Here is a 13,212-nt window from a genome sequence, read left to right as displayed (position 1 = left end):
GTTGGTTCTCTTTGACCGGCTTTCCAGATGAAGGGATGAATGTTCAGACCCAATGGGTCAGTCGGCCAAAGCTCAGAGAGCCAGCGTCAGCTCCGGCCCTCTAGCGCCTCCATAAACACTTAGCGTCTCTTCATGACATCTTTTCAGGTGTCCTAATTAAATACTAGCTAAAGCACTAGCTAAAACCTAGGATTCCTCATGTGGCGAGCTCTGTTCTCCTCTCAGGTCTTGGGGAACACAAAAGAAAACCTTTCTTTTAATGTTATATGCATCTGTGTTTTGTCTGCATGTATGTCTGGGTGAGGGTGTTAGGTCCCTTGGAACTGTGAGCTACCATGTGGGTGCTGGGAATTGAACCCAGGTCCTCTGGAAGAGTTGTCATAGCTCTTAGCCACTAAACCACCTCTCCAGACCCTCACATAAGAAAGCTTCATTCTAGCTCTCCCGATTCTCCCATGGGAAATCACGCTGTAACTGACATGGGTCCAATGCCTGATTTAACTACTTACACTGGCCAGGCAGGGAGGCATACACCTTTGATCCCAGCAGAGTCAGCTGGATCTCTGTGAATTCAAAGCCAGCCTGGTCTGCATAGTGAATTCCAAGACAGCCAGATCCACAGAATGAGACCTTATCTCAAAAGAAAACCCAGTAAAATTAAATAATAATAATAATAATCCCTTACTTAGAAACTTGCCAAGGAAATGTTAGCATGGCTTCCCTCACGCACTGGCAAATAGCAGGTTTTTTTGGCACATTTAGAAGTGTCCTCAGAAACACCTGTGGTGAACTGACACCCTTCCTGGACTTCAAAGAGAGGGGGGTGGAGGGAAAAAAAAGGCTACTAGACAATCACAAGGTACTGCCAAAAAGCTACGAGAATAAGGCAGACAGACAGGCTTGATCTGTTGGTTGGTTTTGTGTTTTTTTTTTTAATTGAATGTTTTGTTTTGAACTAACTGTAGATTTACAGGGAAATGTGAGATTATCACAGAGAAAGAAAAGAAGAAAAAAGAGAAAGAAGGAAGTACAAAGTGATCCCAAATACCTTTCGCCCAATTTCCCCCAGTTGTAATTTCTTGCAAAATGGTATCACAGGGGACCGGGTGATGGCCCAGTGTGTAAAGGTTTGTGCTTGTTACACAAGCTTGAGGATCCGAGCCGGACTCCTCATCATCTCTGAGAAAAGCCAGCAGGGCAGGCCCGCAATCCCAGTGCTGGGCAGGTCTTAGGGTTTCTGTTGCTGTGGAGAGACACCATGGCCATGGCAGCTCTTATAAAGGAAACCAATTGATTGTGGCTGGCTTACAGTACAGAGGAGTAGTCCATTGTCAGCATAGTAGGAAGCATGGTGGCATACAGGCAGACGTGGTGCTGCAGAAGGAGCAGAGTTCTCTATATATCTGGATCTGCAGGCAGCAGGAAGACACTAGTCACTTTTGAGACTCCAAAACCCACCCTAGTGACACACTACCTCCAATAAGGCCATACCCACTCCAACAAGGCCATGCCTCCTTACAGTGCCATTCCCTATGGGTCTATGAGGGCCATTTTTATTCAAACCACTACAGGCCGTAACAGGTGGATCCCAGGAGATGCTGGGCAGCCTGTTTAGCTAAAACTGCAAGCTCCAAGTTCAGTAAGAGATCCTCTCTCAAACCACAAAATTGAGAGCACAGAGGAACATACCTGAAGCTGACCTATACATATGCATTCAGATGAGAGCCCACCCCGTGCATATGTATATGCACATAGACACCCATGCACACACCCAAATAAAAACACATATAAATAAATAAATAAATGCCACCAGGAAGCTGGAGAGATGTCTTAGCAATGACGAGCACTGGCTGCTCTTGCAGAGGACCCAGGATGGGTGCCCAGCACCCACACGGCTGCTCACAACCACCTAAAACTCCAGTCCCAGGGGATCCAATGCCATCTTCTGGCCTCCTTGAGTATCAAATATGTATGTGGTACACAGACATGGTGCAGGCTAAACACCCATACATATGATATAAAGAATTTTAAATTTCCGCGCAAACCAGCCTACCAGTGAGAGCTACATGAAACCCTGGGCAGGTCGGGGGGGGGGGGGGCGGGGAGGGAGCTGGTGGGATCTGGGCAGTCATGGTCATGGTACGGCAGCACACCTGTGATCCCAGCGGTCCAGTGAAGACTACAGTGTTGTCTTCATACCATAGGCTGCATGTTGAGACCTTGCTTCAAGAGAGGGAGAGAGAAAAACAGGTGCACTGTGACATGATGTCAGAGTGATATAGACTTTGGTATTTGAGATCAAGTCTTGTTGGCTATGTAGACCGAATACAGAGTTACAGCAGTCAGTCACCCACCTTTCTTCTCCATTTAACAATGGTTCCTGCCAGGCGCTGGTGGCGCACGCCTTTAATCCCATAATCCCAGCACTCGGGAGGCAGAGGCAGGTAGATCTCTGTGAGTTCGAGACCAGCCTGGTCTACAAGAGCTAGTTCCCGGACAGGCTCCAAAGCTACAGAGAAACCCTGGCTCAAAAAAACAAGCAAACAAAAAACAAAAAACAAAAACAAACAAACAAAAAAAAAAAAAGCTTGTTCCAGGGCAGGTTCTAAAACTACAGCAAAACCCTGTCTCAAAAAGCAAAAAAACAAAACAAAACAAAAAATGAAAGATGCTTTTGCCTATTATATTTGCACCTGTGTAAGTCTGTCATCCCATGTAAAGGCCAAGAAGAAACCAGCAGTGAAGGCTGAAACCACCCCACACATGGTCTGTTGTTCTCAGCAGAACTGTACTATCTCAAGAGATGTGCCCAAGGGAACATCTCTATTGAACATCATAGAAAAATAGCTGAAAAACTCACCTCTTTAATAGAAACCAGCAGCGTCTGTTCTGTATTCTTCAGACCCTGGTTTAACCATCTTTCCTTGGTGTTTCCATTAGTCTTAAAATACTAAGATAGCATATCCATCTTCCCCTCCTAGAATCTCAAGAAGCTCAGACCTTGCTCTTGCTCCTTTGCAGCACCACCTCAGCTCTCTTAAGGTCGCAGATCTCTCACACAATGGTAAGTATAAACAGGCTTTCTTTTGTTGGTGATATTTGGGGATTTGACTTCCATACATGCATAGGATTTATTAGACACAATGTCTGTGAAGGAGATTGAAACGGCAAACGGGGGGAAGAACCAGCCGACACCAAAAAGGGGCTGAGCCCAGTTAAAGGAAGGGATGCAGGAAGGGTGCAGACAGACCTTAGGCGGAGATGCAGTTCACAGTTCTAAGAGAGCTCACAAGGCGGTTCCATTCTGGGGTGCTGGAACAGGGTGCGCAGCTCAGTTGGTAGTGTGCTTGCTCGGGATGCATGAAGCCCTGGGTTCAATTTCTAGCTCCTCACAAGAACTGTGTGTGGTGCACACCTGTATCCTGTACTGGGGAAGTGGAGGCAGGAGGATCAGATAGATGTTTTATGTCAACTTCAGCTACAAAGCAAATCCTAGGCCAACTGGGGATACTTGTAAACCTATCCAAAAAAAAAAAAAAAAAAAAAAAAAAAAAAAAAAAGGAAAATCCACTAGGGAGTCCTATGGCCTACTTTACTTCTCAGAGGAGTCTTACATTTGGAATGAATGGCCTAACTTATGTCCATGTCCCTTCCATGTCCCAGCACTGAGTTGGGAACAAATTTGGCTCAGGCACCAACTGATAAATGACTTAGCAGGAGATCTCATGACAATCATGACAGCCGGAAAGTCAGGGAGGAAAAAGAATACATAAACTAAAAAGATTTATATATTGCTTCACTTATTCTTGTTTTTCTTGTTTTCGAGATGGGGTTTCTCTGCGTAGCCCTGACTGTACTGGAACTCACTCTGTAGACCAAGACTGGCTTTGAACTCAGAGATCTGCCTGCCTCAGATTCCCGAATGCTGGGGTTAAAGGCGGGGCCACAACCACACAGCAGCTTCACTTATTAAAAGCAGAAAACTCGTAAATTGTGGCACGCACCTGTAGGCCCAGCCCCAGAGGTAGAATCAGGATTGCCACAATGTCAAGAACAGCCGGGACCTAAGAAGACCCTACCTCAAACAACGGCAACAAAAGAGCAGAGTGATAATGCTCCCTTCAAACTGAAATGTCAAGGCTGTAAACCCACAGCAAGGCTTTTGGAGGTAGGGCTTTAGGAGGTAGCTTGTGTTAAATAAGGGTGGCCCTCCAATCCAACATAGGCCTTCCAGAGGGGAATGGGGGCCAGGAGTATAGCTCAGAAGTAGAATGTGTGCTTAGCATGCTCAGACTTTCAGAAGAGATCCCCAGTGAAGGGTCCAAGAATAAGAATATAAAAATGTAGATGCCAAAAATAAGAATGTAGCAATAAAGAAATATAAAGCTGTAAGCCGAGGAGAACGAGAGCAGACTGTCAGCAACTTAAGGATTAACTATGAACAGTGGGCTACTCCGCTTTACAACCCGTAGCTCTATTTACAAGGCCGAAGCATCTCTGCAAACCGAGAGCCTAACACCCCCGGCCATCCTTGATTAAAGACCGTCAACTTTTAGGAGACAGATATACGACCTCTGGGTTATGCATTGATCCCTGCTATGTGAAACTGGCAGCATCAAAAGGGAGAGCATAGAGCTTCAGAAAACACCACCAGGAAGTACCAAGGAAGGCAGTAGATTAAGTACGAACACTAGTTTAGCTGAAAAACTCTGTTAATGAAGATTGTAAAGTAAGGCAATCTGTATCTGAGTTTTACCTGAGATTGTAAAAATTCCTTTGTTCAGACCTAACGCTTAGTACCCCTATTGTAAAAAAGTGGGTTCAGAAACCGGTCTTTACCACAGGCTTACAAAATCCATCTCTGGCTGTGGTCCCAGCTAGCTGATAAGCTTTTTGTTTCCCATGGAGATGTTTTATTTTATGTATTTTTTTTTTCTGGAATCTGGTTTCTGGAATAAAGTTTGCTTCTGGTTTATTAGACTTTGGTGGTCTGTTCCCATCTTTGCGCAACCCCCTGGACCCAACACCCAGTATCGTTGAAACAAACTAAAAGGAAGCTGTCCCCTCTTAAGTCTCCCGACCTCAACATCCCTTGTGTCTGGAAAAGAGCCCTCACCAGGAACTGAACTCTCCATGCCTTACTTCTAATCTAGTTAATCGAAACTTGTAGAAATATGAGAAATAAATAGTTTGGGGGAGGAAGGTGTTGTTTGGACTTTTTTTTTTTTAAGGCAGGGTTTCTCTGGGTAGTTATGGAACTAGTCCTGGAACTTGCTCTATAGGCCTCAAACTTACAGAGATCTGCCTGCCTCTGCCTCCCGAGTTCTGGAATCAAAGGCGTGCGCCGCCACCACCCGGCTCCACCGTGGGTTTCATAGACTTCAGAGCCACAGGCCCCCTGGGCCTTCCAAAGAGTATACCGACCACTTCTTAAGAGCAAGCTTGTTCCAATGGCCTCCCGTTCCTTCAGGGCCTCAACGTCCTCCATGCTGCATTCTCTGAGAACATTCTTCCCCATCCCATAAGTACAGACAACCTCCATCGTTCTGCCTCGAGCAAAGTCAACATAAAGTGTCAGATTCTCCAGCCCCACGTCCTGGCTGCAGAAAAGGCTGTATAGATACAGTGCATAGCCTGTAGCAGAGAGGGCTGCTGCCCTGGCACAAGTAGCCTTCAGCCTATTTTGGTTGTGTAGTTTTTGGAGACCAGGTTTTATATAGCCTAGACTGGCCTGAAACTTCCTACACAGTCAAGAATGGCCTTGAACTTTCGGCCCACTTGTCTCCACCTCCTAAGTGCAGGGATTACAGTCCTGCATCACCACACCTGGCATAAGAGGTGCCAAGGATGGAGCCCACACGTCATTTATATTAGGCACACATGCCAAACGTTTTAAATAAGAGATTCTTTCCAGATTTGGTAGAGAGATACAGGAGATGGTGTAATGAAAAAAATAAAAATTGCTGCGGATCCCCGAGTAGTTTGCTGCTGGATCCGCGGGGGCAGGCAGGGGTCAGTCCTAGGCAGGGACTGTGCATGAGACCATGCCGCAGGTCTCCGAAGGTGGCTGGTCCCCGGGGGCATCCCCGGCAGTGAGCCATGTGGCCATGGTGGGCAGGCGAGAGACAGATGGTTGGCACACCATGCAGAGTGAGATTGGACATTTATTAGGTGGGTTATGGAGGGGAAGGGAAAAAAGGAGAGAGGGGGAGGGAGAGAGAGAGAGAGAAAGAGAGAGAGAGAGAGAGAGAGAGAGAGAGAGAGAGAGAGAGAAGGAAGAGATGGAAGCTGCCTCTCTGAGAGGGAGCTGGAAAAAAGAGAACTCAGGCTGGAAGTGGAAGATCAGCCTGCCTCAGCTGATAGGGGAGGGAGTGGGCGTGGCTTGTCTCTTAAAGAGACAGATCATTACAGATGGGTTTAAGGAGAGGTATATCCTCTAGTGATGCTGGCTACTTAAAGTGGAGGAAGCTGGGCTAAGAGACCCAACAACTACCCACAGAACAAATAAGAGTCTTTAGGTTTAGAGACTTTGATGGGAAGGCAAGTTTAAGTCTCAGTGTAGCTGATCAGTGAAGGTACTGAAACTAGATAGGGTATAAAGTCAAAATTTAGGAACTAATCTTATTATCCCTCCCTACTCTGGTGCTGCTACGTGCTTTAGTTTAGGGAAGTTACTGCCTTGGATATCAGGTGTGGCCTCCAGCAGGGGCATCATTTGTGACCTAATGCCAACTGGGCTACATCTGAGTTCTCTCTTTTGTTCAGCCTTAAGTTAGAGTCTTACTCTGGAGCCCAAGTCGACCTGGAACTCATTATCCACCTTAGGCTCTCCTCAAACTCCGATCATTTTACACGCCACCACCCAGGCTTAGGTTTATAGACACGGTCTTTGACCCTGAATTTTTGTTGAAGAATCTAGTGAGCTCACACTCCTCCTCGGCTTGCCACAGGACCTCACTAGGCCTGGAAGGCCTTTCTACCCAGAGGCCATCTCCTCTTCTGGGAAACCGCCTGAATCTGAGGCTGATTCTCCCTAGATAAACAGGAGGAGAGGAGGGGCTGTACAGAGATTATCAGTAAAAATCACTAACGGATTAGGGAATGGGTGTGGTAGCATCTGCCTTTAATTGAAGCTTTTCAGAAGCCGAAACAGGGATCTCTGTGCCTTTAAGGTCAACTTGGTCCACAGAATGCATTCCAGGCCAACCAAAGCTAAAGAGACCTTATCTCAAAAAAAAAAAAAAAGCAAACAAAAAAGATAGAACAAAGAAAGACAAAATATCTAGGTGGTGGTGGTGCACACCTTTAACCCCAGCACTTAGGAGGCAGAGGCAGGCGGATCTCTGTGAGTTCCAGGCCAGCCTGATCTACAAAGTGAGTTCAGGACAGCCAGAGCTGTTACACAGAGAAACCCTGTCTTGAAAAACCAAAAAAGAAAAAAAAAAAGGCAAAATAAAAGATAGATTGGGGGAGAGAGACAAAAGTCCTCATAATTTTACCTCCCAACTCTCCTCCAAAATAGCCAACTAAGCAATTTGTTCTAGACATTTCTGTACCCCCGCCCTAATACACAGGGTCTCCTATATAACTCCTGCTACCCAGGAACTTGATGTAGGCCACAGCCTCCTATAGCTCAAACTGTCTTATACTAGATTCAAAGCTTAGGTCTAACTAGATGATGTTTTTAAAAAAGCAACTCTGAGCCGGTCCTGGGGGCACTCAGAAAGCAGAGGCCGGCAGAGCGTTGTATCTTGGAGGCTAGCCTCATCTACATAGAAAGTTCCAGGCCAGTCACAAAGCAACTGTCAGCTTTGAAAGTACAACCTCGCCGAACTACTGAAAGTCTTCACGCTTCAGTCAGTTCCCCTTCCCAGACTCTGCCGCGCTCCCGCTGAAGACCCCGAGGTTTTGTCCATGCTCCACCCTCCAGCTACGGCTGCAGCCCCCACACTTACTTCTTACGCACAGTTTTTACCTTATGACAATCCCTATGGACACCCTACCCTCAAGTCTGACCCATGCTAGGCACTGCCGTCCTGAAACCGCACTCCTCCTTTTCTCTTACTGTTGGCTCTCTCTCTTCATGAAGACCCTCCCTGTCCCCTTCCGCTCCACAGGTACCAGTACATAAAGCCTCTGCTGGCTTCTCCAGTCAATTGGCTATTTTCTCATTTGAGATATTTTCTCCACATCATGCTTCTACGTTTGTCAGATAAGTAAAACTATTTATGATAAAATACAACAAAAGTAAGTACTGTGTTTATATCATGTTTTTCTTTTCTACAGATTTTAATAGATTTTGTCCAATTTATTTTCCACATGTAGTAACATAGTATGTTGTACATATTAGGTTCTGAGCAAATGATTGCCAATTTGTGTGTGAATGTGTGCGTGTGTTTTTATGGGTCAAACTTAAGTCTTACAACATGTTAGAGAAGCAAGGAGTCCACCATTCATCTACATTCCAGTCCCTGAATAAATTTTTGAAGTATATAAGTTTTCATTTCCAGCTTTCTGGTTGCTTAAAGCACTGAGTTTAATACACTTTCAGGATACTATCCTCTTTGAATCCCTTTGTGGAAGAGGGTGCTGGAGCACAAACCTAGTGCCTTCTGTAGACTAAATATATCTTGTATATTTATGTATTTATTTCTTTGTATTTGTTTATTGAGACAGGGTCTCTCTAGGTAGCCTTGAATGGCCTGGATCTTGCTAAGGAGACCAGACTGCCTTGAACTTCCGGACTCTCTTTACCTCTGCCTCTCCAAGTGCTGGAATTAAAGGCATCCACCACCGTGACAGGTCTAAACCCTCATTAAATAGTGACTCTTGTCAACCTGAAAACACAACTCTCATCTCAAAGGGAATAAGAGTTTATTCTGGAGCCAAATATAAGTGAGCATGGCCCAGGGACACAGATTTAGGTTACCCCATATTTTCCATGTTCTAATGTGGTAACAGTTCCATGAAGTTTTATAGTAACAAAACGAACAAGCACAAGGAATTATAAATCAAGACATTTTTTTTTCAGTACAATGGTAGGAACATCGGGTAGGTGGGTCACAGAAAGACGAGGGACATCTCAACCCTGGGTCACAGAAGCTATCTGAATGGCATTCTTAACCTTGTGGCTGGTGCAAGCTAGGAATGTGTGTACTTGCCGAAGGACTTAATGGTCGGTCACCAAGATGTTAGGTCACAGGAGAGGGTACTATGTGACTGCTAAGAAGGCTGAAAACGACCCAAGGTAATTTGCCTCTGGACTTGCCTCAGTCCATCCTCTCCACATCACAGATGCTAACCAGGCTTGCAGAGGTTTGCTCTAAACTAAGGTTCTCTCCAGGAACCTCTGCTCTCACTAGGCATATTTTTGTGTGTGATGTCCAGGGTCTTGTTTATGCTTCAACAATGCTCATTTCTCCCAGCCACCTTCTTCCACCGAGATTTAATGATGAACAATTACAAACACACGGGAAAGAAAAATACTTCTAGGCAGTCATATATATATATATATGTATATACATTTATACATTCATATTTGTTTGTTTGGAACAGTGTTTCCTTAGCTAACCTGGAACTTACTCTGTAGACCAGGCTGGCCTTGAACTCACAGAGATCCACCCCCCTCTGCCTCCAGAACGCTGGGATTAAAGGCGTGCACCACCACCGCCCAGCTATGATATTTTAATATGTGTGCATAATGTATTCCATCATACCCACACAAACACTCTCCTGTTGCCCTGTTGTCTGCCCAATTCCTAATAGCCCTTCTCCTTTCACACTTGTGTGAGTTTTTGTGTGCCACTGAGTTTCAGTAGGGTGTTTATAGTAGGGAGAGTTTGTCACCAGGAGAAAGAAAAAAATGCCACACACACACCCTGTTAACATCTAACTGCCTAAGTGTTACAGCTTTTTTAGAATTTGTCCAGCAGGTTTTCTGGCTCTTGCCGGAAAACCCCTCCAGAAAAAAAAAAATAATAACTACCTATCAATCCTCAAGCAGGAGTGGGGCCCCCCAAAAGTCCCTGCTCCTTCCATGACAGTGCTGACTGTCCCGTCTCCTGCAAATAATCTATTAGTTCCCAAGTAGAACAGGTATTCAAAGCTGGACGGTAGTGCTGCATGCCTTTAATCCCAGCACTCAGGAGGCAGAGGCAGAAGGATCTCTGTGAGTTCGAGGCCAGCCTGGTCTACAAGAGTGAGTTCCAAGACAGTCTCCAAAGCTACAGAGAAACAGAAACCCTCTCTCAAAAAACCGAAACAAATAAACAAACAAAAAACAAGTATTCAAGTATTCAAGAAGAGTTACACATGGCCCCTCCCCTCCTGTTGCTTTCTTTTTCTTTTCTTTTTCCTTTTTTGTTTGTTAGTTTTGTTGTTGTTTTTGAGACAGAGTTTCTCTGTGTGAAGCCCTGGCTGTTCTGGAACTCAATTTGTAGACCAGGCTGGCCTCTGTGTGGGGATAAAAGGCATTCGCCACCGCATCCAGCTCCTCTTGCTTTCTCTCCATCTTCTCCAGTGTCCCGTGAACCTTGGAGGAGATGGATGGCACAGATGTCCTAGTTTTATGGCTGGGCAATAATTCCCCGTACTTTGACTAGTTATGAGTCTCTGCAGTCACCGCTGATCACTGCAAAAAGAACCTTCTCTAACCGAGACTGACAGCCGCGGTAATGGGCGGGAACATAGTTATTTAGAAGGCCATTTGCAAAGTACATCATGTCCATTTAATAAGACAACAGACACAGCTTTCCTACTAAGGTTTATGGCCTCTCCTAGCTCAGGCTTCTGACTGGCTTTACAGTACCAGAAGTGAATTTCCTCCTCCAGAGCAGGCTTCAAATCCAATGAGAAAAGTGGTTGGTTGCCACCTTTCTAGACTCAGCAGGATCTGAGTTACCTACAGGTTGCCTAGTATTGTGGCCCACTGGCTCCATACGGAGTAAGGCTGTTGATGACAATCCTCCCCAATCAGCCTGCATAGTGCCTCGTGAGTGCTAACTGGGAGGAAGCTTCCAGTCCAGTTCCAGTTGAATTTCTTCATGTTCTGTGGCCAACATATGTGATGACCCCAAGGGTCTTACCGGTCATTTTGGGTAGACAAGCAATAGCTGTGGCGATGGTCTGTACTGCTTTAGTGGTTTCGGGAATTTTCCCTGCCAACCATTTGTACGGGAGTTCACAGCTGGCACTGGGAGCTCTAATAACCTATGGCTTTGGAGGCGGGGCAGCTTTATCTACCCACACAGCATACTTCCACTCAAACCTCTTTTAAAATTTTGTTAATTAGCTCCTCAACTTTCTTCAGCTCTTTTATTCATTACTACGCTTTCATTTTCTTGCCTATTAAAGAACAAACTTTGCTTGTGGAAGTAAGGGAGGGTGGGAAAGAGGGTTGCGGGGAGGGGGGGGTCAACACTTACATATCCATTACCTAAACTGTAAACCCACCGTTTGTGACATTTTGTCATAGCTGCAAAGCATCCTTTGCCTCACCTAATGACTCAGGTGTGATCACTGTGCACCTAACAACCAGCTAAGTTCCTCCCCCAGACGTTGGCATCATCTTGCCAGCTGATTCATCCACCATCCGTGGGTGTTAGATTTATAATCCGGGTCTGACAAACATTTTGAATCCTGGGTGGTGATACTTGTCCAAGGTTCCCCTTCCATTGCTGGCTAGTCAGCCCTTACACAATCCACCTGAGATGTTTCTTCAAGTCAGTCTTTCTCGAAGTTAGAAGCCCTCTTTATTCTCTCTCCTGACTCCCCCCTCCCTTCCCTTCTCTCTTCCCTTCCCACTCTCTCTTAGGGACTGGAGGGTGCAGCCAGGGTCCTTCACGTGCTAAGGAAGTGCTCTACCAGCCCTTCCCTGCCTTTTCCTAGATCACATGATATCCAGTTCAAACACAGTTCTGCCTGTGTACTAGCATCCATTCAACAGACCTGGCAGAAATAAGGGTATTCTAAAGAGAATGTGTGTGTGTGTGTGTGTGTGTAAAAGAGAGGAGAGAGAATCTTATTCTTAGACTAATAAAACAATGGATGCCCCCCCCAAAAAATAATGGGAATTTCCCACAGAAGATTCCTGATGGGAGAAGGGAAAGGCCTCAACCTGAATAGGAATTTGTCTCCCAGAAAGAGATTTCACACAGTTCTATCTGGTCAGGCCACCTTAAAGGATGAGATTGAAGCCCAGTGTTTGGAACCACACCTTGATCTGGACTGCTTAGACGTGCGTATTCATGGTCCTATATTTAAGCCTTAATCTCACTTCAGGACCCCCGACCACAAAATGCCATTTGTGGGGAGGTTAACTGTTGTGGGGTATTTGTACACTGCGTGAAGATGTGTCACAGTGACTGGCTTAATAAAAGAGCTGAAAGGTCAATCGCTAGACGGAGAGGTTAGCGAGACTCCCTGGAACAGAGAGGACTGGGGCCGGGGGGGGGGGGGGGGGGGGGGGGGGGGGGGGGGTAAAGAAAGTCAGACATGGAGAGGAAATAGGTGCGAACTGGGAGATAAACGCCACATGGTGGAACATAGGTTAATAAAAATATGGGTTCGTTTAAGTTATGAGAGCTAGTGGGACAAGCCTAAGGTCGAGCTTTTCTCCGTGTTGTTATTTGGGAGCTGGCTGGCAGGACAGAAAAGGGCTCACTAGAGTTAACAATCTCTTTGTCCCTCTTCCTAAAGCTGCCTGCTTTTCGCCATTTATTGCTCGGATTTTGTGTGGTGTGTGTGTGTGTGTTTGAGACAAGACTTCACTGAGGCGCTCTAGCTGACCTGGAATTAAAGGCGCGAACCACCACCATACACAGGATATGCTGGCTGGGCGGCTCGCCCTGGCTTGGGGCACTGGTTGTGACCTCTCTAAATTCGGTTAACACCCAGCAGATCTAATCTGTCTTCGCAATGCACCAGCCCCAGAAGCGTCTTCGGGTTCCCGTAACTGAAGAGCCGTTGACCTCGGGAGTGAATTCCAGACCCCCAAGCACGGCTCGTCTCAAGCGGCCATGCTCACAGACCTTCAGGCAGCCTCGGGGACCGACGCTCTGACGCCTGCCGCGGGCTTCTGCCCCTCTCGCCGCCGCCACCGAGGTCGGCTGCGCTCTACAGTGACACATTTGCATCCCCGCTTCAGAGTCGAGCGCCTTGGCCAGACGTCCTCACAGACCACGCGCTCGCACACACCCAGGGACCAACCCGGGA

General features: G+C 46.3%; 1 long non-coding RNA gene and 1 other non-coding gene across 3 annotated transcripts; one reads left to right on the top strand and one right to left on the bottom strand.

The window, feature by feature from the left end:
• Positions 1-900: 900 nt before the first annotated feature.
• LOC148118799 (uncharacterized) lies at positions 901-13,166 on the bottom strand. Of its 2 annotated transcripts, none has more exons than XR_015735761.1 (4): positions 13,029-13,166; positions 2,861-3,422; positions 2,154-2,223; positions 901-1,409 (listed from the first exon to the last, which is right to left on the bottom strand). It is a non-coding gene; the product is annotated as an uncharacterized LOC148118799 (long non-coding RNA). The 2 variants fall into 2 exon arrangements; XR_015735762.1 differs by having other exon boundaries at positions 2,861-3,427; positions 13,029-13,159.
• On the top strand, positions 9,899-9,960 carry LOC148118800 (U7 small nuclear RNA). The gene has a single exon (XR_015735812.1). It is a non-coding gene; the product is annotated as a U7 small nuclear RNA (small nuclear RNA).
• Positions 13,167-13,212: the final 46 nt, after the last annotated feature.

Source organism: Myodes glareolus, chromosome 20, assembly GCF_982192425.1.
Source record: "Myodes glareolus chromosome 20, mMyoGla1.1, whole genome shotgun sequence".
NCBI classification, from domain to species: Eukaryota; Metazoa; Chordata; class Mammalia; order Rodentia; family Cricetidae; genus Myodes; species Myodes glareolus.
The sequence above is the reverse complement of the archived record's forward strand: the minus strand, read 5'-3'. Positions and strand labels throughout refer to the sequence as shown.